Source organism: Ornithorhynchus anatinus, chromosome 20 (assembly GCF_004115215.2).
Source record: "Ornithorhynchus anatinus isolate Pmale09 chromosome 20, mOrnAna1.pri.v4, whole genome shotgun sequence".
NCBI lineage: Eukaryota > Metazoa > Chordata > Mammalia > Monotremata > Ornithorhynchidae > Ornithorhynchus > Ornithorhynchus anatinus.
In genome coordinates this window covers 18238277-18261123 of record NC_041747.1, presented here as the reverse complement: position 1 = coordinate 18261123, position 22847 = coordinate 18238277, and the positions used below count along the sequence as shown (strand labels likewise).

The window sequence follows — 22847 nt, the reverse complement described above, 5'->3', positions numbered from 1 at the left end:
CTTGGAGGTATATTCCTTAATTCAGAATAGGATAGAACATTTTAGAATATTTTAGAATATTTTATTCTAGCCTTATCCCTAACAGTTGAGATATGACGCGTCTCGCCACCTCTAGACTGTAAGCTTGTTGTGGGCAAGAAATGTGTCTGCAGGGAACACGTCTACTAAATCCGTTGGACTGTAATCTCCCAAGAGCTCAGTACAGTGCTCTGCACATGGTACGTGTTCAATAAATAGCACTAATTGACTGATTACAGGCTAGAGAGCTCTTAGCTGAACCTGTCTTGACCTGCTCCTGCCCGGGGTTAATAGAGGAATTTTGCTGGAGGAATGGTGATGCTAATTTTACTTGTTAAGCACTTGCTAGGTGTCACGCACTGTTCTAAGAAATTGCGGTAGATGCAACGTAATCAGGTTGGACATAATCTCTATCCCACACAGAGATCACATTGTAAGTCGAGTTCGAAGTTCGAGTTCGAGTTCGAGTAACTCATGAGTTCGAATCCCAGCTCTGCCACTTGTCGGCTGTGTGACTGTGGGCAAGTCACTTAACTTCTCTGTGCCTCAGTTCCCTCATCTGTAAAATGGGGATTAAGACCGTGAGCCCCACGTGGGACAACCTGATTCCCCTATGTCTACCCCAGCGCTTACAACAGTGCTCGGCACATAGTAAGCGCTTAACAAATACCAACATTATTATTATTATTAAGTCGAGGGAGTAGGTTTTCATTTAAAGGGCTCCATCACCTTGGACCTTGCCACCTGACCTCACCCTTTTCAGCGTGGCTCAGTGGAAAGAGCCCGGGCTTGGGAGTCAGAGGTCAGGGGTTCGAATCCCAATTCTGCCACTTGTCAGCTGTGTGACTATGGGCAAGTCACTTAACGTCTCGGTGCCTCAGTTTCCTCATCTGCAAAATGGGGATTTTACATTGTATTATTATTATTAAAACCCAGCTTCGCTCCTCTAGTGCCAACCTGATCTCTGTACCCAGTGTCATCTATCACGCTGCCATGCTCTTGCCCTCATCCTCCCTCTTCTTAGAGAAGCAGCGTGGCTCAGTGGGAAGAGCCCGGGCTTGGGAGTCAGAGGTCATGAGTTCGAATGCCGGCTCTGCCGCTTCTCAGCTGTGTGACTGTGGCCAAGTCACTTCTCTGGGCCTCAGTGACCTCACCTGTCAAATGGGGATGAAGACTGTGAGCCTCACGTGGGCCAACCTGATGACCCTGTATCTACCCCAGCGCTTAGAACAGTGCTCTGCACATAGTAAGCGCTTAACAAATACCAACATTATTATTATTATTTTTATTTGACAATCACTCTCCTCCTTCAAAACCTTTTTAAAAGCACACCTCCTCCAAGAGGCCTTCCCTGATTAAGCCCTCATTTCTGCCTCTCACACTCCCTTCTGCATCACCTTTGCCTTTCGATCTGAACCCTTTATTCACGCCTCTCTCAGCCCCACAGCACTAACGTCCAAATCCGTAATTTATTTATGTATTCATCTTAATGTCTGTCTCCCCCTCAAGACTGCAAGATCCTTGTGGCAGGGCACGTGTCCACCAATACTCTCCCGAGCACTTAGTACAGTGCTCGGCACACAGTAAGTACTCAAAAAATATGATTGATTGACAGGGCAGGGGAGGAGCGGGACGGCAGCCAATCTGCCGATGAGGAAACTAGAGCCCAGAGAAGTCGAGTGACCTGCCTAGGTCCCACAGCAGACAAGCACAGGTGCCGGAATCTGAACCCATGTCATCTGACTCCCAGACCCGTGCTCTATCCACATGACGGTGTTGCTTCCCAGAGCAGCGTGGGATTCTGCTGTTCTCCACTGACCCCGCCGCATTCTGAATCCCAGCTCCTTTTATCCCCGGGAATCTCCTCCAAAGCGCAATTTCCAAAGACCTTGGACCAAAGCTCTCTCCATGCAGTCTCTTTATGGGACTGTAATCTAGCCTGAACAACAAGAAAATATAATTCTACTTCCAAACGAAGGAACACCACCACCAAAAACTGATCCACATTTAACAGGGCTTAGCAGCGGGTGATGTATATTTCTTTCAAAGACTGGAGGACAGTGATTCTAATGAAATTTTCATAATGAGTTATCTGCACTTTTATTGTTTTTCCGTCACGTAATTTCTACTCATTAATTTCTCCTGGGAACTTGAAGTCAATGACCTTTAAATACAAGGCCAGCATTTCATTAACAGTTTTCTAAGCAATGGGAAAAACTTGAATAAGTAAACAGCAAGTGCGTTGCTTTTTAAATTTGCAATTGATGTTTTGGAAGGGTTTTTTTACGGTATTCGTTTAACGCTTACTATGTGCCAGACGCAGTACTAACCCCTGGTGTAAATACAAGCTAATCAGGTTGGACACAGTCCATTTGCCCACGTGGGCCTCGAAGACCGAATCCCCATTTTACGGATGAGGTAACTGAGGTACAGAGAAGTGAAGTGACTTGCTCAAGGACACACAGCAGAAGCGTGGCGGAGCGCAGATTTGAACCTAGGTCCTCTGACTCCCATGCCTGTGCTCTTTCCACTAGGACATGCTCCTTCCCTCCCGATACCAGCCCAGGGCCTGGAAAAAGAGGTCCTTTTGATTTGCAGTCTAACGCTTACCTCAGCCATTTTACTTTTTTATTTGAGTAAATTTTCCTCACTGTGCAAATGGAACGACGATAGGATTTCCTTTTAGGGAAGGGCCGAACTAACGTTGTGTAATTCAATAAGAAAGAAACCAAGAGACCTGCATCGTTTTGCATCCAAGTCCTTCTTGAAAGTTCAGCAAAACTGTTGGGAAAGTAATCATCCAGCTACGAGAAGTCCAGGTGATGCTGTGAATCTCTAATAATTCCTTTTAATTCCCACAAGGAGGAGATAGAACTACATAAATCATCATCAGTATCACACAGGGGCCTGGAAGAGATGCATGGATGGGAAAACCTCTCTCGGATCTATCTTTACATCCTCTGGACTGGAAAATTCTTAGTTATTATTTTGAATATGAAAATTTCTTTAACGGGACGGAGGATGTGTTTCCCTGAAAAAAAAAAAACGTAGGTGCAGGAAAGAGAGTCAAAGTACTCAGGTCTCGGCAATATTTATAATGGAAATGTTTCTGTTTCAGGGTGGGGATCTTTCTTTTGCCCTGTAAAGATGGGATACAGATTCATCAATGTCTGTGAAATCGTTTGACCTCATATGCCCTACAAACATGAACTACCAAGGGTCTTTCCTGCCTCCCTGAGGAAATCCTATGGATCCACTGAAGAATCACATCATATTTAAACAAGGGAATCCTGAAACGTGATCCATAATGTCCACCTCCAACAGAGGAGTGTTGACTGGTGGAAAGAGCAAAGGCCTGGGAGTAAGAGACTCTGGGTTCTAATCTCAGCTCTACCACTTACGTGTGACCTTGGGCGAGTCACTTAACCTCTCTGCACCTCAGTTTCCTCATCTGTAAAATGGGAATTCAATAGCTGTGCTCCCTCCTATTTAGACTGGAAGCCCCATGTGGATCCTGATTATCTAGCATCTACCCCACCCTTAGTACAGCGCTTGACACGTAGTAAGTGCTTCACACATACCACATTATTATTATTATTATTATTATTAAAGAGTTAACTTTCCCTGAAAGACATGGCCCTTCCTGTAGTAATAATTATTATTATTACTATAGCATTTGTTAAGAGCTTACTCTGTGCCAGACCCAGTTCTAAGGTCTCTGGTAAAAACAAATGAATCGGGTTGGACACAGTCCCTGTCCTATGTGGGGCTCACATTCTAAGGGGGAGAGAAAAGAGGTATTTCAGTCCCATTTTATAGATGAGGAAAGTGAGGCATATAAAAGTTAAGACATAGGAGGCAAGTGGCAGAGTCCCGTTCCCCCGCAGAGATCTCTGGTCACTTGACCCCATCCAATTTTCTCAAGTCATCAGGCCCCATTTAGCCTCTTTCCCTAAACTACCCTCACTTGATGATCAATCCGTCTCCCTCAACACCACCGTCTCTACTGAGCTCAAGTCTCTCGCTCCCCTGTCCCTTCATCGATCTCATGCCACTAACCCACAGCCCTGAATCACTTCCACGGCCCACTTTCTTCGCTCCAGTGCATGAGCCACAGAGCACTGCTGGCGAAAATCCATATATCAAGCCGACCTCATCCCCCTCAAGTTCATCTTTGCGTCCTTTAACTCTGCCCTCTCTCTGCCGGGCAAAATTATTTCTCCATCCTTATCCACCCCCATCCCCACTGTCCTCCCCAGTTGTTCCAGATATTGACCTCCCTCCTCAAACCCCTGTCTTCCCGCCTCTCCCATCCCTTGCCCCTAATGACAAGACTACCTACTTTACTGAGAAAATTGAAATTTATCAGGCCTCATCTCCCTAAAATCTCAACTGCTCTTCTGCCCCTCCTTCCTCCTGCCCCTTCTTCAACTCTCTCATCCTTCCCAGAAGTATCTCAAGAGGAGATCTCCTGTCTTCTCTCAAAGTCCACCCCTTCCACCTGCACATCCGACCCCATCCCTTTGTGCCTTATTAAAATGTTTGCCCCCTCCCTTCTTCTCTCCTTGACCACCATCTTCATCTTCACCATCCTCTCCCCACTGCTTTCAAACATGCTCATGTCTCCCCGTCTTAAAAATAACAGACTTCCCTTGACCTCACGGTTCCCTCCAGTTATCACCCTATCTCCCTCCTACCATCCCTCGCCAAACTCCTTGAGCATTATATATCTGTAATTTATTTATATTAATGTATGTCTCCCCTTCTAGACTTTAAGCTCACTGTGGGCAGGGAATGTGTCTGTCTATTCTTATTTTGTACTCTCCCAGTGCTCCGCACGCAATAAACGCCCTCAGTAAGGACCCTCAGTAAGCGCTCAATAAATACAAATGAATGAATTGAATGAACGAAAGCACTTAGTACAGTGCCCTGCACACAATAATCGCTCAGTAAATATGATTTATCTTTCCCAGCAGTATCTCACGAGATCTCCTGCCTTCTTTCAAAATCCACCCCCTCTACCTGTGCATAAGACTCCATTCCTTCTCACCTTATCGAAACACTTGTCCTCTCTTTATTTTCCTCTCCTACTGCCATCTTCAACTATTCACTTTCCAAGGCTTCTTCCCCACTTCTTTCAAACTTGCCCATGTCTCCCCTAGCCTGAAAAATCCTTCCTTGACCTCACAGCTCCCTCCAGTTCTCGCCTCATCTCCCTCCTACATTCCTCTCCAAACTCCTTGAGCGAGTTGTATGCACCCGGGTCTCGAATTCCTCTCCTCTACTTCTCTCTTTGACCCCTTCCAATATGGCTTCCATCCCCTTCACTGCATAGAAACCGTCCTCCTAAAGGTCACAGACGATCTCCTTCCGGACAAATCCAAAGCCCCCTATTCGACACTGATCCTCCTCGACCTCTCAGCTGCCTTCGACATCGTCAACCATCCCCTTCTCCTGGATATATTATTCAATTTCACTGACACTGTCCTCTCCTGGTTCTCCTCCTCCTCTGGATGCTCCTTCTCAGTCTCTTTGATGGGCTCCTTCTCTGCCTCCTGCCCCCCTAACTGTGGGGGGTCCCTCAAGGTTCAGTTCTGGGTCCCCTTCTATTTTCCATCCTCACCCTTGGAGAACTCATTTGCTTGCGTGGCTTTAACTACCACCTTTCCACTGGGCCATGCTCCTTCCCTCCGGTATTTGATATCACCACTGAGCCTGGAATTCTGCCTGCAGTTCTGATCATCGATAATAAAGTTGGCACAGGTACAGAGAAGGGAAATCAAATGATCAGAGAAATGGCAGACCTTCTGTAGGAGAACAGATGGAAAATATGGTCCGGAAAAATGGAGACTAAAAGGGTCACGAATGAAGTCTTCAGAAACATGTAGGCTGAGGACGGGGCAAACACAGAATTATTGTTCGCCAAATTCTGTGGCAACGGGATGAGAGAGCACATTCAATGGACATCAAAATATCCAAGGCCAATAAGAGAAGCAGCCTGGCACAGTGGGCAGAACACAGGCCCAGGAGTCAGAAGGTCATGGGTTCTAATCCCAACCCTGCCGACTGTCTTCTCTGTGTCCTTGGGCAAGTCACTTCACTTCTTTATGCCTCAGTTACCTCATCTGTAAAATGGGGATTGAGACTGTGAGCTCCACATGGGATAGGAACCGTGTCCAACCCAGTTTGTATCCACCCCTGCAACTTAGTTCAGTGCCTGGCATATAGTAAACCCTCAATAAATACCATAATTATTATTGCTACTATTATTATTGTAATTATTCAAACATTGGGTGGTAACTAGGTGACATCTGTTACCTTTGGAAATTTTGATTGCTAAAAATATTGACAGGGTCAAGTAAGAGAAGCAATTAGAGGGAAAGTTAGCAACGTAGACCACCCTATTTTTTTAGGGAAAAACCTAGAAACCTTGGCTTCAGTGACACTCTCCTCTTCTGGTTCTTTTCCTTTCTCACAGCCTACTACTCAATCTCAGTCACCATCTCTTTTTCTCCAACCAAATTATTACTATATCAGTCCAAACAGTTCTTGTCTCCTGCCTTGACTGTGCCTTCACTGTGTGGCCCCGATCATTTTTCTAAAAAAATTCCAATCCTCGTCTCCCTTCTCTTCAAAAACCTTCAACGATTACCCACCCGTCTCTGCATCAGACAGAAACCCCTCTCCCAAGCACTTAGTACAGCGCTCTGCACACAGAAACTCCTCTCCTGAGGGTTTAGTACAGTTCTCTGTTCACAGTAAGTGCTTGATAAATACTACTGGTTCTTGATTGATTAATTAAAGGCACTGAATCAATCCTCTTCCTTCCTAACCTCACCGATCTAGTACAACCCACCCTGCAGACTTTGCTCCCTTGGAGATAACCTCCGCATTGTACCCCTTGTCCACGGCCTCCATCTGGTCTGGAACTCCCTCCCCCACCATATCTTACAGACCCCCACTCTCCCCATCTTCAAAGCCTTATTAAAATCACATCTGCTCCAAAAGTCTTTCGCTAATCCCCCCCTTGGCCTCCCGGCACTTAGGCACATCCCCTTTTACTCTATTTCCCCTGCCGGCAATTTATTTTTATGTCTGCCTCCCCATCTAACTGGTAAGCTCCTTGTGGACAGGGAGCATGTCTACCATCCCTATTGTACTCTTTGAGTCCTAAAGACAGTGCTCTTCACACAGAGAGTGCACGGTGAATATCGCCGACTGATTGATCGATCGGCTGTTTAAACGTTCCTGTCTAACCTGAAGGAGAGCTAACTTAGAAGGACATCTTTTTCCAAGCGCTGTGTTGGCACCAGGCGTGATGGACCATTGGTTTGAACCATAATGGCAGTTCATATGTTTTTCCATATATATGTTTCTAAAATTTCCAGGAACACCTATAAAAATCCAGGACCTTCCCACCTAAACAAGCACACGCGGCCAGCCTAGCAGAGAAGGAGTGCGACGCTCAGATTTCTACACCAATTTTGCTTCAGTGCATGGAATACTGCACAAGATTTTTCCACTGTGACGATCGTCATCAGAAGAGAGACGGAAAGAAAGGGGAGTGCAGCGGCACAGGTGGAATCCCACTGCTCTCCACTGCTGGGTGGTCGCGGGAGATCTCCGAGAAGATGATTTTGTTCTTTACCTGTAAATCGTTACAACGTTGCTAAGAAAGTAGACTCCAAGACCACACAGAAATACTGGATGAACAGGATCCTTCCTGTCAGTGACTGACTAATACTATGTGTCACTGCTCTGCAATTTCAGGCAATTTTATAGAGTCTTGGTAAAAACGTTGCGAAGCAGAATGGCCTAGAGGACAGAGCACGGGCTTGGGAGTCAGAAGGACCTGGGCTCTAGTCCCTTCTCTGCCCTTTGTGACCTCGGGCGAGTCACTTGACTTCTCCGTTGCCTCAGTTCCCTCATCTGTAAAACGGGAATTAGGACTGTGAGAACCTATGTGGGCCATGGACTGTGTCCGACCTGATTAGCTTTTATCTACCCCAGAGCTTAGAAAAGCGCCTGGCACGTGATAAGCACTTAACAAATACCATAGAAAAGAACAAAAAAACCTCACCTGCGTGGGGATTAAAGATGAGCTGTTTATTTCTAGAGTATCATTCTTCCTGGCTCACTGCAGGCCCGGGAACAACAATGGAAGCCAAAGTAGCTGTGTTGAGTGTCCTCGGTAACTGAAGAATGAGGCAGAAGCACAGAGGAAGGCCTCGAAAAGTGACTGATTTTAAAATACAACGACTGTGTGCTCAGATTTAAGAGTAATTAATCGTCTACCGGCCAGGAGGCCCATTTATTTAAGTGGTGTTAATTACAGGCTTCTTCACTCTTTCTTTCCTGGGCTAAAACTATTACTCATCCGCCAGTTTGCCCTCAAAACACGGCCTCTCCTGCGGGTAACTCGTTCAAGGCATGACTGTTAAATTCACTGGGGAAGGAATTAGGGATTCCAGGCTGCGGGTTTGTGAGATGAAAAGGACTGAGACCGCACAGTCAAATCTCAGGCCCAGGGAGGTCTCGGTTAAACTGATGACGTGGCCAGGTTTACATTCGTGGCCCAAGTGGATCTGGACTGACCAACTCCGCATCAGATAAATCCTGGAGATTTTGCCACAGTGAGGTAACCAGCCATCCCTGTCATCCCTAATATTGTTGACAAGGAACCGCAGCCTGCTTCAGAAACTTATTAAGAGCCCAGTCCCCTTAGGGGAAGCTGCTGAGCTGAATACTAATTACTGAGCCAGGCAAACTCAAAATGCAGTAATTTCCCAAGTGGAAATAATCCCCGAGTTGGGCCCAAAACCTCCAGATGGTCAACCAGCGTGGCCTAGTGGAAAGAGGACGGGGTGGGAGTCACAGGACCTGGGTTCTAATCCTACCTCTGTTGCGTGACCTCAGGCAAGTCACCTAACTTCTCTTATCTCATCGTAAAATGGGGATTGAGACGGTTAGTCCTATGTGGGACAGGGACGGTGTCCCACCTGATTACCTTGTGTCTACCCCAGTCCTTAGTACAGTGCCTGGCACATAGTAAGCGCTTAACAATTACCATAAAAAGTGCAATTCCTGCCATCTTGCCTGGTTATTCTTTTGGATTGGTAAAGAGGATGTGATCATAGCTTCTTTAAAAATAATAATGTCGGTATTTGTTAAGCGCTTACTATGTGCAGAGCACTGTTCTAAGCGCTGGGGTAGGTACAGGGTAATCAGATTGTCCCACGTGAGACTCACGGTCTTCATCCCCATTTTACAGATGAGGGAACTGAGGCCCAGAGAAGTCAAATGACTTGCCCACAGTCACACAGCTGACAGGTGGCAGAGCCGGGATTCGAACCCATGACCTCCGATTCCCAAGCCCGGGCTCTTTCCACTGAGCCACGCTGCTTCTCTATGAGTTGCAACAGCAGCAAAAATTATTTGCCAAAGTACCAGGTACAAGAATCCATGCAAGGTGTATTAATTGGACTTGGGTTCTCAGGCCCATTGGCCTTTACGCTCTTCAGTGGCAAATCAGAGGTCATGGGTTCGAATCCCGGCTCCGCCACTTGTCAGCTGTGTGACTGTGGGCAAGTCACTTAATTTCTCTGGGCCTCAGTCCCCTCATCTGGAAAATGGGGATGAAGACTGTGAGCCTCACGTGGGACAACCTGATTACCCTGTATCTCCCCCAGCGCTTAGACCAGTGCTCTGCACATAGTAAGCGCTTAACAAGTACCAACATTATTATTATTCTCACTGTGCCTCGATATAGCCCATCTCGCTGCCGACACCTAGTCCACTTGCAGCCCTCTGGCCTGGAACGTCCTCCCTCCTCAAATCCAACCGACAATTACTCTCCCCCCTTTCCAACTCTTACCGAAGGCACATCCCTTCCAAAATGCCTTCTCAGACTAAGCCCTCCCACCCACCCTTTCTTGTTCTCCCACTCCCTTCTGCATTTCCCTGCCTCGCCTCCTTTATTCTTCTCCCCCTCCCAGCCCCACAGCACTAATGTCCATATCTGTAATTTATTTATATTGACTTCTGTCTTCCCCTCTCTAGGCTGTAAACTCATGAGCAGGGAATGTGACTTTACTGTTGTATTCTCCCAAGTGCTTAGTACAGAGCTCTGCACACAGTAAGCGCTTAATAAATACGATTGAATGAATGATTGAATACCTTCGAGGTTGATACGACTCGGAGTCTTGAGAATTAATCAGGGAAAGCTTCTTGGGGGAGATGGGATTTTAGGTGGGCTCGGAAGATGGGCAGAGGTGTGGGTGTCTTGGTATAATTGAATGGAGAGGGAACTCCAGCCAGGCGGAATGACGCGAGCTAAGGATTTGAGGCAAGGGAGTCGATAACAAGGTACGGTTAGAAAGTGAGCTCGAGAAAAGTGAAGCGTGAAAACTGGGAAAGATGAAGGTGAAAAGAGCCGATATGTAAGATAGAGAAAGCCGGAGAGGAGGTTTGAAGCCAATGATTACAGTTTTCGGTTTGATACAGCGAGAAAAAGAGAACGATGGGAGGTTTATGAGGAGGGGAGAGATGTAGGCCGAGCTATCTTTTAGGATGACGTGGGCAGTACTGTGAGAAGAAGGCTGAGAAGATGCAAGTTTGGAGGCCAGGGAGTGGGCTAATACAGTCCTGTACTCATGGTGTGATGGGAAGTGAAATTGTTTGGTCGGGGAGGAATAAGCAGATGTGGGAATTGTAGCGGAGGAAGAACCGGCAGACTTTAGTAGTTGATTGAGTGTGGGAGCTGAAAGAGTTTGAGAAGTAGAGCAAAACAATAGAGTTTGGGCTTAAATGTTTGGGAGAGTGAAATAGAGTAAAAGAATAATAATGACTGCGGTATTTGTTAAGTGCTTACTATGTGCCAGGCACTATCCTAAGTGCTGGGGTGGATACAAGCAAATTGGGTTGGAAACAGTCCCTGTCCCACGTGGAGCTCAATCCCCATTTCCCAGATGAGGTAACTGAGGCACAGGGAAGTGAAGTGACTTGCCCGAGGTCACACAGCAGACAAGTGGAGACAAGGAGCTTACGCCTTAAGGGGAGAATCTGAAGAGGCAAGTAATTTACACAGTTTCTGTCAGTCAGCTATTTTCAAGGAGTCTCAGAGGCCAAGGTCACCTCCTCTCTCCTGTGGAACTCTATAAAAGCGCGTCTGCCCCGCTCCAGCCGCACCACCGAGGCCCTGAGGTTTCCGTGTCTTCCCCGAGGCCATGGCTTCCCTCTCTGTTTTCTTTTTCACGATATTTAAGTGCTTACCATGCTTCGGCACTGTACTCAACGCTGGGGTAGATACAAGTTGATCAGGTGGATACAGTCCCTGTGTCCAACTTCTCTGTGTCCAACTTGAGCACTTACTGAGCACTTATTAAGCACTTACTGAGCACTTACCGAGTGCACTGTTCTAAGCACTTGCGAGGGTAGAGTTGGTAGACACATTCTCTGCCCTCAAGGAATTGACAGATTTACAGTCTGTAAGCAACTCCCTTCCAACGTGGCATAGTTGATAGAGTAGGGGGCTGGGAGTCAGCAGGTCATGGGTTCTAATCCCAGCTGCGCCACTTGTCTGCTGGGTGACATCGGGCAAGTCACGTCACTTTTCTGGGCCTCAGTTACCTCATCTGTAAAACGGGGATTGAGACCGGTGAGAAACAGGTGAGACAGGGACCGTGTCCAACCCGATTAGCTTGTATCTTCCCCAGTGCTTAGCACAGTGCTAGACACATAGTAAATGCTTAACAAATACCATGATTTAATAATAATGTTGGTATCTGTTAAGCGCTTACTATGTGCAGAGCACTGTTCTAAGCGCTGGGGGAGATACAGGGGAATCAGGTTGTCCCACGTGAGGCTCACAGTCTTCATCCCCATTTTACAGATGACGGAACTGAGGCCCAGAGAAGTGAAGTGACTTGCCCACCGTCACACAGCTGCCGAAGCATGGTAAGCACTTAAATATCGTGAAAAAGAAAACAGAGAGGGAAGCCATGGCCTCGGGGAAGACACGGAAACCTCAGGGCCTCGGTGGTGCGGCTGGAGCGGGGCAGACGCGCTTTTATAGAGTTCCACAGGAGAGAGGAGGTGACCTTGGCCTCTGAGACTCCTTGAAAATAGCTGACTGACAGAAACTGTGTAAATTACTTGCCTCTTCAGATTCTCCCCTTAAGGCGTAAGCTCCTTGTCTCCACTTGTCTGCTGTGTGACCTCGGGCAAGTCACTTCACTTCCCTGTGCCTCAGGGAAATGGGGATTGAACTCCACGTGGGACAGGGACTGTTTCCAACCCAATTTGCTTGTACCCACCCCAGCACTTAGGATAGTGCCTGGCACATAGTAAGCACTTAACAAATACCGCAGTCATTATTATTCTTTTACTCTATTACACTCTCCCAAACATTTAAGCCCAAACTCTATTGTTTTGCTCTACTTCTCAAACTCTTTCAGCTCCCACACTCAATCAACTACTAAAGTCTGCCGGTTCTTCCTCCGCTACAATTCCCACATCTGCTTATTCCTCCCCGACCAAACAATTTCACTTCCCATCACACCATGAGTACAGGACTGTATTAGCCCACTCCCTGGCCTCCAAACTTGCATCTTCTCAGCCTTCTTCTCACAGTACTGCCCACGTCATCCTAAAAGATAGCTCGGCCTACATCTCTCCCCTCCTCATAAACCTCCCATCGTTCTCTTTTTCTCGCTGTATCAAACCGAAAACTGTAATCATTGGCTTCAAACCTCCTCTCCGGCTTTCTCTATCTTACATATCGGCTCTTTTCACCTTCATCTTTCCCAGTTTTCACGCTTCACTTTTCTCGAGCTCACTTTCTAACCGTACCTTGTTATCGACTCCCTTGCCTCAAATCCTTAGCTCGCGTCATTCCGCCTGGCTGGAGTTCCCTCTCCATTCAATTATACCAAGACACCCACACCTCTGCCCATCTTCCGAGCCCACCTAAAATCCCATCTCCCCCAAGAAGCTTTCCCTGATTAATTCTCAAGACTCCGAGTCGTATCAACCTCGAAGGTATTCAATCATTCATTCAATCGTATTTATTAAGCGCTTAACTGTGTGCAGAGCTCTGTACTAAGCACTTGGGAGAATACAACAGTAAAGTCACATTCCCTGCCCATGAGTTTACAGCCTAGAGAGGGGAAGACAGAAGTCAATACAAATAAATAAATAACAGATATGGACATTAGTGCTGTGGGGCTGGGAGGGGGAGAAGAATAAAGGAGGCGAGGCGGGGAAATGCAGAAGGGAGTGGGAGAACAAGAAAGGGTGGGTGGGAGGGCTTAGTCTGAGAAGGCATTTTGGAAGGGATGTGCCTTCGGTAAGAGTTGGAAAGGGGGGAGAGTAATTGTCGGTTGGATTTGAGGAGGGAGGACGTTCCAGGCCAGAGGGCTGCAAGTGGACTAGGTGTCGGCAGCGAGATGGGCTATATCGAGGCACAGTGAGAATAATAATAATGTTGGTACTTGTTAAGCGCTTACTATGTGCAGAGCACTGGTCTAAGCGCTGGGGGAGATACAGGGTAATCAGGTTGTCCCACGTGAGGCTCACAGTCTTCATCCCCATTTTCCAGATGAGGGGACTGAGGCCCAGAGAAATTAAGTGACTTGCCCACAGTCACACAGCTGACAAGTGGCGGAACCGGGATTCGAACCCATGACCTCTGACTCCCAAGCCCATGCTCTTTCCACTGAGCCACGCCGCTTGGTTAGCACTGGAGGAGTGAAATGTGGGGGCTGGGTTGTAAAAGGAGAGTAGTGAGGTGAGGTAGGCGGGGGCAAGTGATGGACTGCTTTAAAGCCAATGCTGAGGAGTTTTTGTTTGATGCGGAGGTGTTAGTATTCATATATTTTCGTCTCTCTATCCTCAGCAGTTATGTACATATATTCAATATCGTATTCAATTATTCATTCAGATATCCCAAGCATCCTGCCATATTTGTGTTTTTCTCCGTTTTATGTTTGTTCTTCCTTCTGCTCTCACTATATTTAAATCATTTAAGGCCGCCTGTCTTCCCCCTTTGTGATTAGCAATCATAATGGTAATTACATCTCTGAGGTCAGAGGCAAGGAGATCAGATGGCTAAATGAATAGTCTCCAGGTTCTGAGCCTTATTCGCTTTTTCCGGGAACATCTGTCATCGAAAGCCCCCTCCCGCCGCCGAATGAGAATCGGCGGTACGAGTGGTTCCATGGCTCGTTGCTGCTAAAGAATCACATCCCTCAAGCCGCCTCTGAGTCCAGCTGCCCATTTCTTCAACTGGACCTCAGGGTGACTTTAGGGGAACCCTGAGCCGAAGTGCTTTCGATGATCAGCGATGTCACGGAAAGATTTTTTCTTCCACGGCGTTCAGCGAGCAAGACCCTTCGGTATCACTCAGCAGGTCAGTAGTATATTTTGAGTACTTCCTCTATGCAGAGCACCGGATTAAGCTCTTAGGAAAGTACGAGTTAGAAGGTAACGATTCCTGCCGTTAGGGAGTTGACAGTCTAACGGTAAAGAGAGAGAGAGAGAGACTAAAATAGATTACAGAGAGGGGAAAATAATCGAGTTATAAGTATGTGCTGTAAGTGCTGGAGGTAGGGAGGCGAGGTGAGTACTCAAGGGCTTAGAAGCTGAAGATTTCACGCACAGTGGATGCGGAAGTACAGATGTTGGGGCAGAGAGGGGGGTAGATGGGATAGATCCAGAACCAGAATGAGAAGCCCCGTGACCTAGTGGAAAGAGCGCAGACCTGGGAGCCAGAGGACATGGGTTCTAATCTTGACTCTTCCAGTTGTTTGCTGCGTGACTTTGGGCAAGTCACTTAACTTCTCTTTGCCTCATAACTCATCTGTAAAATGGGGATTCAATTTTCCTCCCTCCTACTTAGACTGAGAGCCCCAGGTGGGACAGGGACCGTTTCCAACCTGATTATCGTGTATCTTCCCCAGTGCTTAGAGCAGTGCGCGCTACATAGTCCGTGCTGAACAGATACCCTTAAAAATAAACTAGGGAATTAGGGATAAATAAATTAGGGAAAAGTAAATTAGAGATTCCCTAAGAAAATATTAGGGAATCAGCATGGAAACTACTCCATCATTTAGTATCAGAGGGAGGGAAGATTTGTTATCTTTTTCTGTCCTAAACCTCTCAATCCCTGGAATATTATCAAACCACTTGAAATGGAGTTACAACCACCTCATGGGTCCAGGAAGGAAGTGGCAGAGGGCTGGCAGATGGCAAAATGAATAAACCAAAGGCAGAGGCCAAGAATCAACCGAAGCACAAGGAAGCGGCTCTGGAGCTAACAGCTGTGGTTATTAACCAGAGGCCAGCTGGGCACATGGTCAACATGGCAGCCACTGAACCTCAGATGGCAGCCAAGATTCACCCTAATCCTGGGTCCTCTTGGCCTATGGCAGGAGTTTATATGGATTTCTGCTGTAAATATCCCATCGAACCCCATGAAGCAATCGAAGAGCAATAGTGCACAATCAACTCCTTCCACATTGAATGTTGGCAGGTGTGGGAGCGCCATATTGGTTCTTTTTCTAGCGGATGGAACGTGCCTCCAAAGTTACCCTTTTTGTTGTTGTTGTTTTTAAGAAGGAGGCAATAGAAACTTGTTCATTCCAAGGCCCGAATCCTGAGCGATCAGCTAGTCCCCAAACTACAGGGATAATGAAGGATTCAGGCCAAGAAAGGATAATGCCCATCCCCGAGTTGCAGCTACAAGAGTCCCTTTAGATAATGGCGTTTCCGATTCTTATTCCCTGATGCTGAGGGAAGAACGTAAAGAAAGTAAAGAAGTAAAGAGAAGGAGGGACAGAGGAAGGGAAGAAAGGAGGAGGAAACTAAGAGGAAAGGAAAAGAATGAGGGATAAAGGGAGGGCTGGAGGGAGGGAAGGAATAATAATTATGGTATTTGTTAAGCGCTTACTATGTGCCAAGCACTGTTCTAAGCCCTGGGGTAAATACAAGGTAATCAGGTTGTCCCACTTGAGGCTCACAGTCTTAATCTCCATTTTACAGATGAATGGCACAGAGAAGTGAAGTGGCTTGCCCGGTCACACAGCAGACAAGTGGCAGAGCTGGGATTAGAACCCATGGCCTTCTTACTCCCGGGCCCGTGCTCTGTCCACTTGGCCGTGCTGCCTCTATAAATAACGATACTTGGGTTTCTTATTGCAGACGGCACTCAGTACATTCGACTGATCGACTGATTGAAGGGGAGGGGATACTGGTATGCCTCTAGACTGAAAGCTCATTCATTCATTCAATAGTATTTATTGAGCGCTTACTATGTGCAGAGCACTGTACTGAGCGCTTGGAATGAACAAATTGGTAACAGAGACAGTCCCTGCCCTTTGACGGGCTTACAGTCTAATCTCTTGTGTACCAACTCTATCGTATTACACTCTCCCAAGCGCTTAATACAGTGTTCTGCGCACAGTAAGCATTTAATGAATACAACTGATTTATTGATTGATCCAGAGCACTGTCCTACTGGAGCTCTAGCAGATGTGACTTCCCAGATGACCACAACTTCCCCCAACCCACGTTTCAGAACCTTCTCTATTCCAGCTTCAGTGAGATGTTGATGCCATATTGCATCCTGGACAGTAGATTTAGGTAATGAAAAGTTAACACTGAGATGATTTGTGGACCCAGAACCATTTAAATTTAAATTTTCATAGATTTATCAAGCTACCATTTTGCATCACATTAGCTTTGTCAAATTCATTCCATATGCTTAGCACCTCCTAACATCAAACATTTGACCGCGATTCTTGATTTTCTTAGAAAACAAATGAAATTATTTCAGCAGTGGGAAGTCAATTGAGGGCAAGATACTAATGAATTTTTTCACTTTCCTGGGGAAGTCTAGTCATTCTGATATTAGCATAGAAAAATCCTATCGAAAGAGTCAGAACCATTATTACATTTTGAATGAAATGCTCAGAAAGAGATGTTAGAGATATTGCAGCTTCGTGGAAAGAGGAGGGGGACCCAGATTCTAATCCCCGTCCTGCCGCTGACCTGCTGCTGTATGACCTTGACCAAGTCACTTAACCTCTCTGCCCGTCAGTTTCATCATCTGCAAAATAGGGGTAAAATACCGGTTCTCTCTGACAATCTCTGTCTGCCCATTCTCTCTGACAGTTGTCTTTCTGACAATTCTGAAAGTCCGAACTGTACTTTCCAAGCGCTTAGTGCGGTGCTCTGCACACAGTAAGGGCTCAGTAATAACGACTGATTGAATGAATTAATGTCTCTTAGATTGTGAGCCCTGAGTGTGACAGGGAATGTGTCCGATCTGAATAGACACTGTACTAAACACTGAGGTAGATACGAGTTAATCAGATTGGATACAGTCCACATGGGGCTGACGGTCAATCCATTTTACAGATGAGGTCGCTGAGGCACAGAGATGTTAAATGACTTGCCCAAGGTCATGCAGCAGATAAGGGGTAGAGCCAGGATTAGAAGCCAGGTCCTCTGACTCCCAGGTCCGTGCTTTAACCATCAGGCCACACTGCTTCTCTAGGGGGCTGTTCCCTGCCCTACAGAGAATTTACAGTTGAGAGGACACAGACTAGAGTGCCTTTTCTTAAAACCCCTCGTTACTCCATCCCCCACTTCCCCCAACCTTTGGCATCCCCCTTGCTTCAGTCCTCAGCTGTATCCTTCGCCTGGAAAAGCAGTCGTCATTTAGGAAGTGATTTACTGTCCAAATGCTGACGGCGTAACTGCTCGATCGTTTAAACTCCGTAAGAGTTGTGGAGAGTCAAGGGTAGAGACTCTCGTTGGCTGCGCAGAAGGAGGCTACGGTAAACCGCTCCCGGATTTTTACCGAGAAAACTCTATGGATGCGCTTCCAGAACGACGGCAGATGGAGGTGGGACATTCTGGGAGAGATCTGTCCATGGCGTTGCTCAGGGACGTTGGCTCGGGGAAAATTCCCAGCCTTCTCTAAGGAGGGAATCCATCCATACAGGTCAAAAATAATATCATCATCATTATTTCAGTGGTATTTATTGCACGTTTGCCGTGTTCAGAGCACTGTACTAAGCGCTGAGAAGAGTTAAGGGAGTCACAACCTGTTGTTCCACTTGACGTTAAATATTTTTCATGTTGAATTTCCATTCACGCCGAATGTACACAAATGCAAAAATTGCTCAATTCAGCCTGCTGCCTTCGGGCAGACTGGATACTGTGAATGTAAGAATAGATTTGCTATATTAAAATCCAGGCAGCTGGACAAACTCCAGAATACCTCTAAACTGCTAACCCTGTTAATCCACTAACCCTGTTAGTTAATCCACAGGGCAAAATTAACCTTTCCAGGTTGGGAAGCTCTTTGAACTATCCCCCCAGCTAGAAAAATGCAGAGGCTTAGCAGCCGTAAATCAATAAGCCAACCCACCCTGAAGTCTACATAGAACCAGAAAAACAGACAAGGATTGGAAATTGGAAAATACCGCAGCTATTTTCACTTTTCTCAAAGTAGGACAGGGCTAAAAATCGAAAACTGGAGAGGAGGTCACCCAGCGTTAAGACACTTCAACTTAACGTGTCACGAAAGGCCAATTCCTTGTGCTTTGTAGATAGGGAGGGAGAATTGTCTCACCTCTGCCCACTTCTCAGAAATCCAGAAAGAAAATTTGTACCTCCTTACTTACATGGGGCTCACAGACTAAGTAGGAGAGAGAACAGGGATGGAATCCCCGTTTTAGAGCTGAGGAAACAGAGGCACAGAGAAGTTTAGTGACTTGTCCAAGGTCCCACAGCAGACCGTTGGTAGAACCGGGATTAGAATCCCGGCCCTCTGACTCCCTGGGCCTTGCTCTTCCCAGTAGGTCACACTAAGGAACATATATTCCTCTTTCACTTGTAATCACATAGTTGCTTGTCCTTTTTCAGACTTACCACAAGATGAATTATGGAGTATTTGGGGAGTTCTTTACAATTTAGGGCTGGGACCAAAAGGGTATATAGCAAATTCCTCTCCTGGGAGGTAAAACTGTCTTCACTTAATAAATCAGATTTAGTTGCTGTGCCATCAAAGTGTTCCACTATTGATTTTTGCCATCAGAATAAAATAAAACACAGACTTAGGGGGAAAAGGTCTAGAAGGAAGTGTGGAAGTATGCTTTTTAACCGTAGATACGGTTTGCTAGAGTAACTCAGATTACATTTTAGGTTTAAAGGAAAAGAAAGCATCTTTTCCCTTTCACGAGTTAAGTGATCAAAATCCCCAGTTCTCAGCACATCGGGGTAGGTTTTTTTTTAAAAAATGAAGGAAGGTTTTTAAGAAATGCTGTGAATTGAATTGGAATTTCTTATTAAGGTTCAGTCCAATCTCATGACCTGTAAACATGTCATTAACATCATTATTCTCACAATTTGATTTATCACATGTCCTTATGCATTACAGTCAAACAGGCAGTAGCCAAGTTCATTCATCCATTCAATCAATTGTATTTATTGAGCACTTACTGTGTGCAGAGCACTGTATTAAATACTGGGGAGAGTACAATATAACAGTAAAGAGACACATTCTCTGTCCACAACGAGCTTGCAGGCTAGAGGGGGGAGACAGACTTAACATAAATAAATAAATTACAGATCTGTACGTAAGTGCCGTGGGGCTGGGAGGGAGGATGAATAAAGGGAGCTGGTCAGGGTAATGCAAAAGGGAGTGGGAGAAGAAGAAAGGAGGGCTTAGTCTTGGAGGGATGTACCGATATTACGGCTTCGAAGGGGGAGAGAGTAATTGTCTGTGGATGTGTGGAGGGAGGGAGTTCCAGGCCAGAGGCAGGACATGTGCCAGGGGTCGGCGGTGAGACAGAAACGTTTGAGGTACAGGGAGAAGGTTACCATTAGAGAAGCAAAATGTGCGGGCAGGGATGTTGCCGGAGAGTAGATGAGGTAGGAGGGGACAAGGGGATTGAGTGCTTTAAAGCCGATGGAGTGGAGTTTTTCTCTGACACGGAGAGAAATTGGCAACCACGGGAGGTTCTTGAGGAGTGGGGAGACATGTCCTGAAAGTCGCTGTAGAAAAATGACCCAGGCAACAGAGGGAAATATGGAGTTAGGAAGGACGGGAAGCAGGGAGGTCAGCAAGGAGGCTGAAACAGTAATCAAGATGGGATAGGATGAGTGACTGTGTTAACGTGGTGAGGAAAGGGAGGCTTTTAGCCATGTCGTGAAGGTGGCATTGACAAGATTTAATGAAAGGCTGAATATGTGGATTGAATGAGAGAGGAGTCAAGGATAACACCAAAGATATGGGCTTGTGAGACAGGAAGGATGGTTGTGCCATCGACAGTGATGGGAAAGTCAGGGGTGGACCGGGTTTGGGTGGGAAGATAAGGAGTTCTGTTTTAGACCATGTTAAGTTTGAGGTGACGGAAGAACATCCAAGTAGAGCTGTCTGGAAGGCAGGAAGAAGTAGACGGTAGTAACTTTGGTGAACTAGAAGCCATGGTTCTGTCACAGGCATGTTATTTGCTGTTAAAGTGTATTATCCATACACCACAACTGATATCAAAGCGGCCTATTGGTCTGAACTGATGCCTCATTTTCTGATAGTCTGAGGTCAGGCAGAATGATCCTGGAAGTTGATTTTTGGATTCAGATGAGGCGATGGGCCAGAGGAAAGAACAAACCACATAAAAATATCTTTCGGGGTAATTATGATTTTACATAACCACAAAATTACATCTAAGCAAACCGCAGCCAGGGGGTTGAAGACTCTCAAAGGCCACAGGACGACCTCAGGATAAATCTGTTGTTTTCATTTCCTATATTCTGATTGCCAAACTTCTCTGTTGAGAAATTTCTCCCCATGCCCCTTGTGCTCTCCCTAATTCTTAAAGGAAATACAAATTTCACCCCATCTGTCAAATATTCTCTTTTTAGAGTATTTTAATGGAAGCAGCGTGGCCTGGTGAAAAAAGCAGGGGCTGGGGAGTCAGAAGACCTGCGTTCTAATTCTAACTCCATCACCTGTCTGCTGTGTAAGTTTGAGCAAGTCACTTAACTTCTCTATGACTCAGTTTCCTCATCTGCAAAATGTGGATTCTTCTCTCTCCTGCTTAGACTTATAAACCCCGTGTGGGACAGGGACTGTATCCAACCTGACTGACTTGTATCTATCCCAGGGCTTAGAACAGTCCTTGACACAGAGTAAACGTTTAACAAAAACCACAAAAAAAGGAACAAGAAATGCATTTAAAAATTCCATGTGTTTCTGGCTTCCAGCTTCCCTTAACATGTACTTGGGAACAAATGCATCACGAAACTTTCACTGCACTGCTCACAGCAAAGCAATTCCAAATCAGGGTGATAAATACTTTAAGATAAATACGACTGCGTCACCTATGTACTTGAATCTGTACCCCTTAAGCACCTGATATTCACCCCGCCCTCAGCCCCACAGCACTTAGCATATATTGTAGTTTATTTATACTAATGTCTGTCTCCCTCTCTAGAATGTAAGCTCCTCACGGGAGTATTGTAGTTGAACTGCTTAGTTCAGGGCTCTGCTAAATACAATTGACTGATTAAAAACGGATTCTGTAAATATGTTCAATCGTTTTAACAGGTAATGAAATATTTGCTCTTCCCTATGTAATTAGCTTCAGGACACCTAATAATGATTTTGCCCAGTCTTTTTAAACTGCCCTTCACAGGTGAATATAGAATTACTATTATAATAACTTCTAGATGTTAATAATCAACTTAATACACAGAGTTGGAGCACAGAGTAGACACATCACTTCCATTAGGTCTGATTTAGGTAAATAATTCTAAAATATTAAAGACTGGGCCAATCAATCAATGGAATTTATTGAGGACTCCTCGTGTGTAGAACACTGTACTAATCATCTGGGAGAATACTATACAACGGAGATGGTAGACACATTCCCTTTCCACAAAGAGCTTTTTCTTGTCTTATGCTTTCGAGGCGTCTCCGACCCAGAGCGACGCCATGAACCCATCTCTCCCAGAACGCCCCACTCTCCATCTGCAATCGCTCTGGTAGTGGATCCATAGAGCTTTCTTGGCAAAAATACAGAAGTGGTTTACCACTGCCTCCCTCCACGTAATGAACTTGAGTCTCCGCCCTCGACCCTCTCCCATGCCGCTGCTGCCCAGCACGGGTGAGTTTTGACTTGTAGCAGATGGCCTTCCACTCGCTAGCCACTGGCCAAGCTAGAAATGGAATGGGTGGGCCTCTGCTTGACTCTCTCTCCCATGGTCGAGACTGGTAGAGAACTGGAAACTCTTCAGATGTGACCCCGAGAGGGGACAAGGAGCTTATAATCATTTAACTCTCCTCAGCTGATATTATTTGTTATTTGTCATATGCTGACAGCACGTTCAGCATTGGGCAACACAGTGAGAAAAACCCTGCCTTTGGCCTGAAGGGTTACACTTTAGTAGGGTAAAAAAATGCAATTTAAAAAAAAATAAATCCACAAGCCAAAGAGCCTGTTAAGTTCCAGAATCCTGAAGTTCTTTAAGTTGTTTTTTTAAGCCATGCATGCTTGGGAAAGAAAGCAAACAAATGTTGGCCCCTCTCCTCCAATGTCACAAGTTATTGACACTATTTGGGTACTTTATAAAGTTAAATCTACCATTTACTGGGCACGTCTACTATGTGAACTGAACTGGGGAAATCGATTCTATTTCTCCGGCTGAACTGCAAACGCAGAAGTTGTACTCTCCCATCCGTCGGGCTTTTAGATTTCCCTTTTCCTTTTCTCTTCTTGAAGAGATGTTTCATGAGTGGGTTTCCAAGAAGTAGAGAGATG

The 22847-nt window shown here is 46.0% G+C and overlaps 1 non-coding gene across 1 annotated transcript; it reads right to left on the bottom strand.

Moving 5' to 3' along the window:
- Positions 1-22203: 22203 nt before the first annotated feature.
- On the bottom strand, positions 22204-22341 carry LOC114805990. The gene has a single exon (XR_003754121.1). It is a non-coding gene; the product is annotated as a small nucleolar RNA SNORA7 (small nucleolar RNA).
- Positions 22342-22847: the final 506 nt, after the last annotated feature.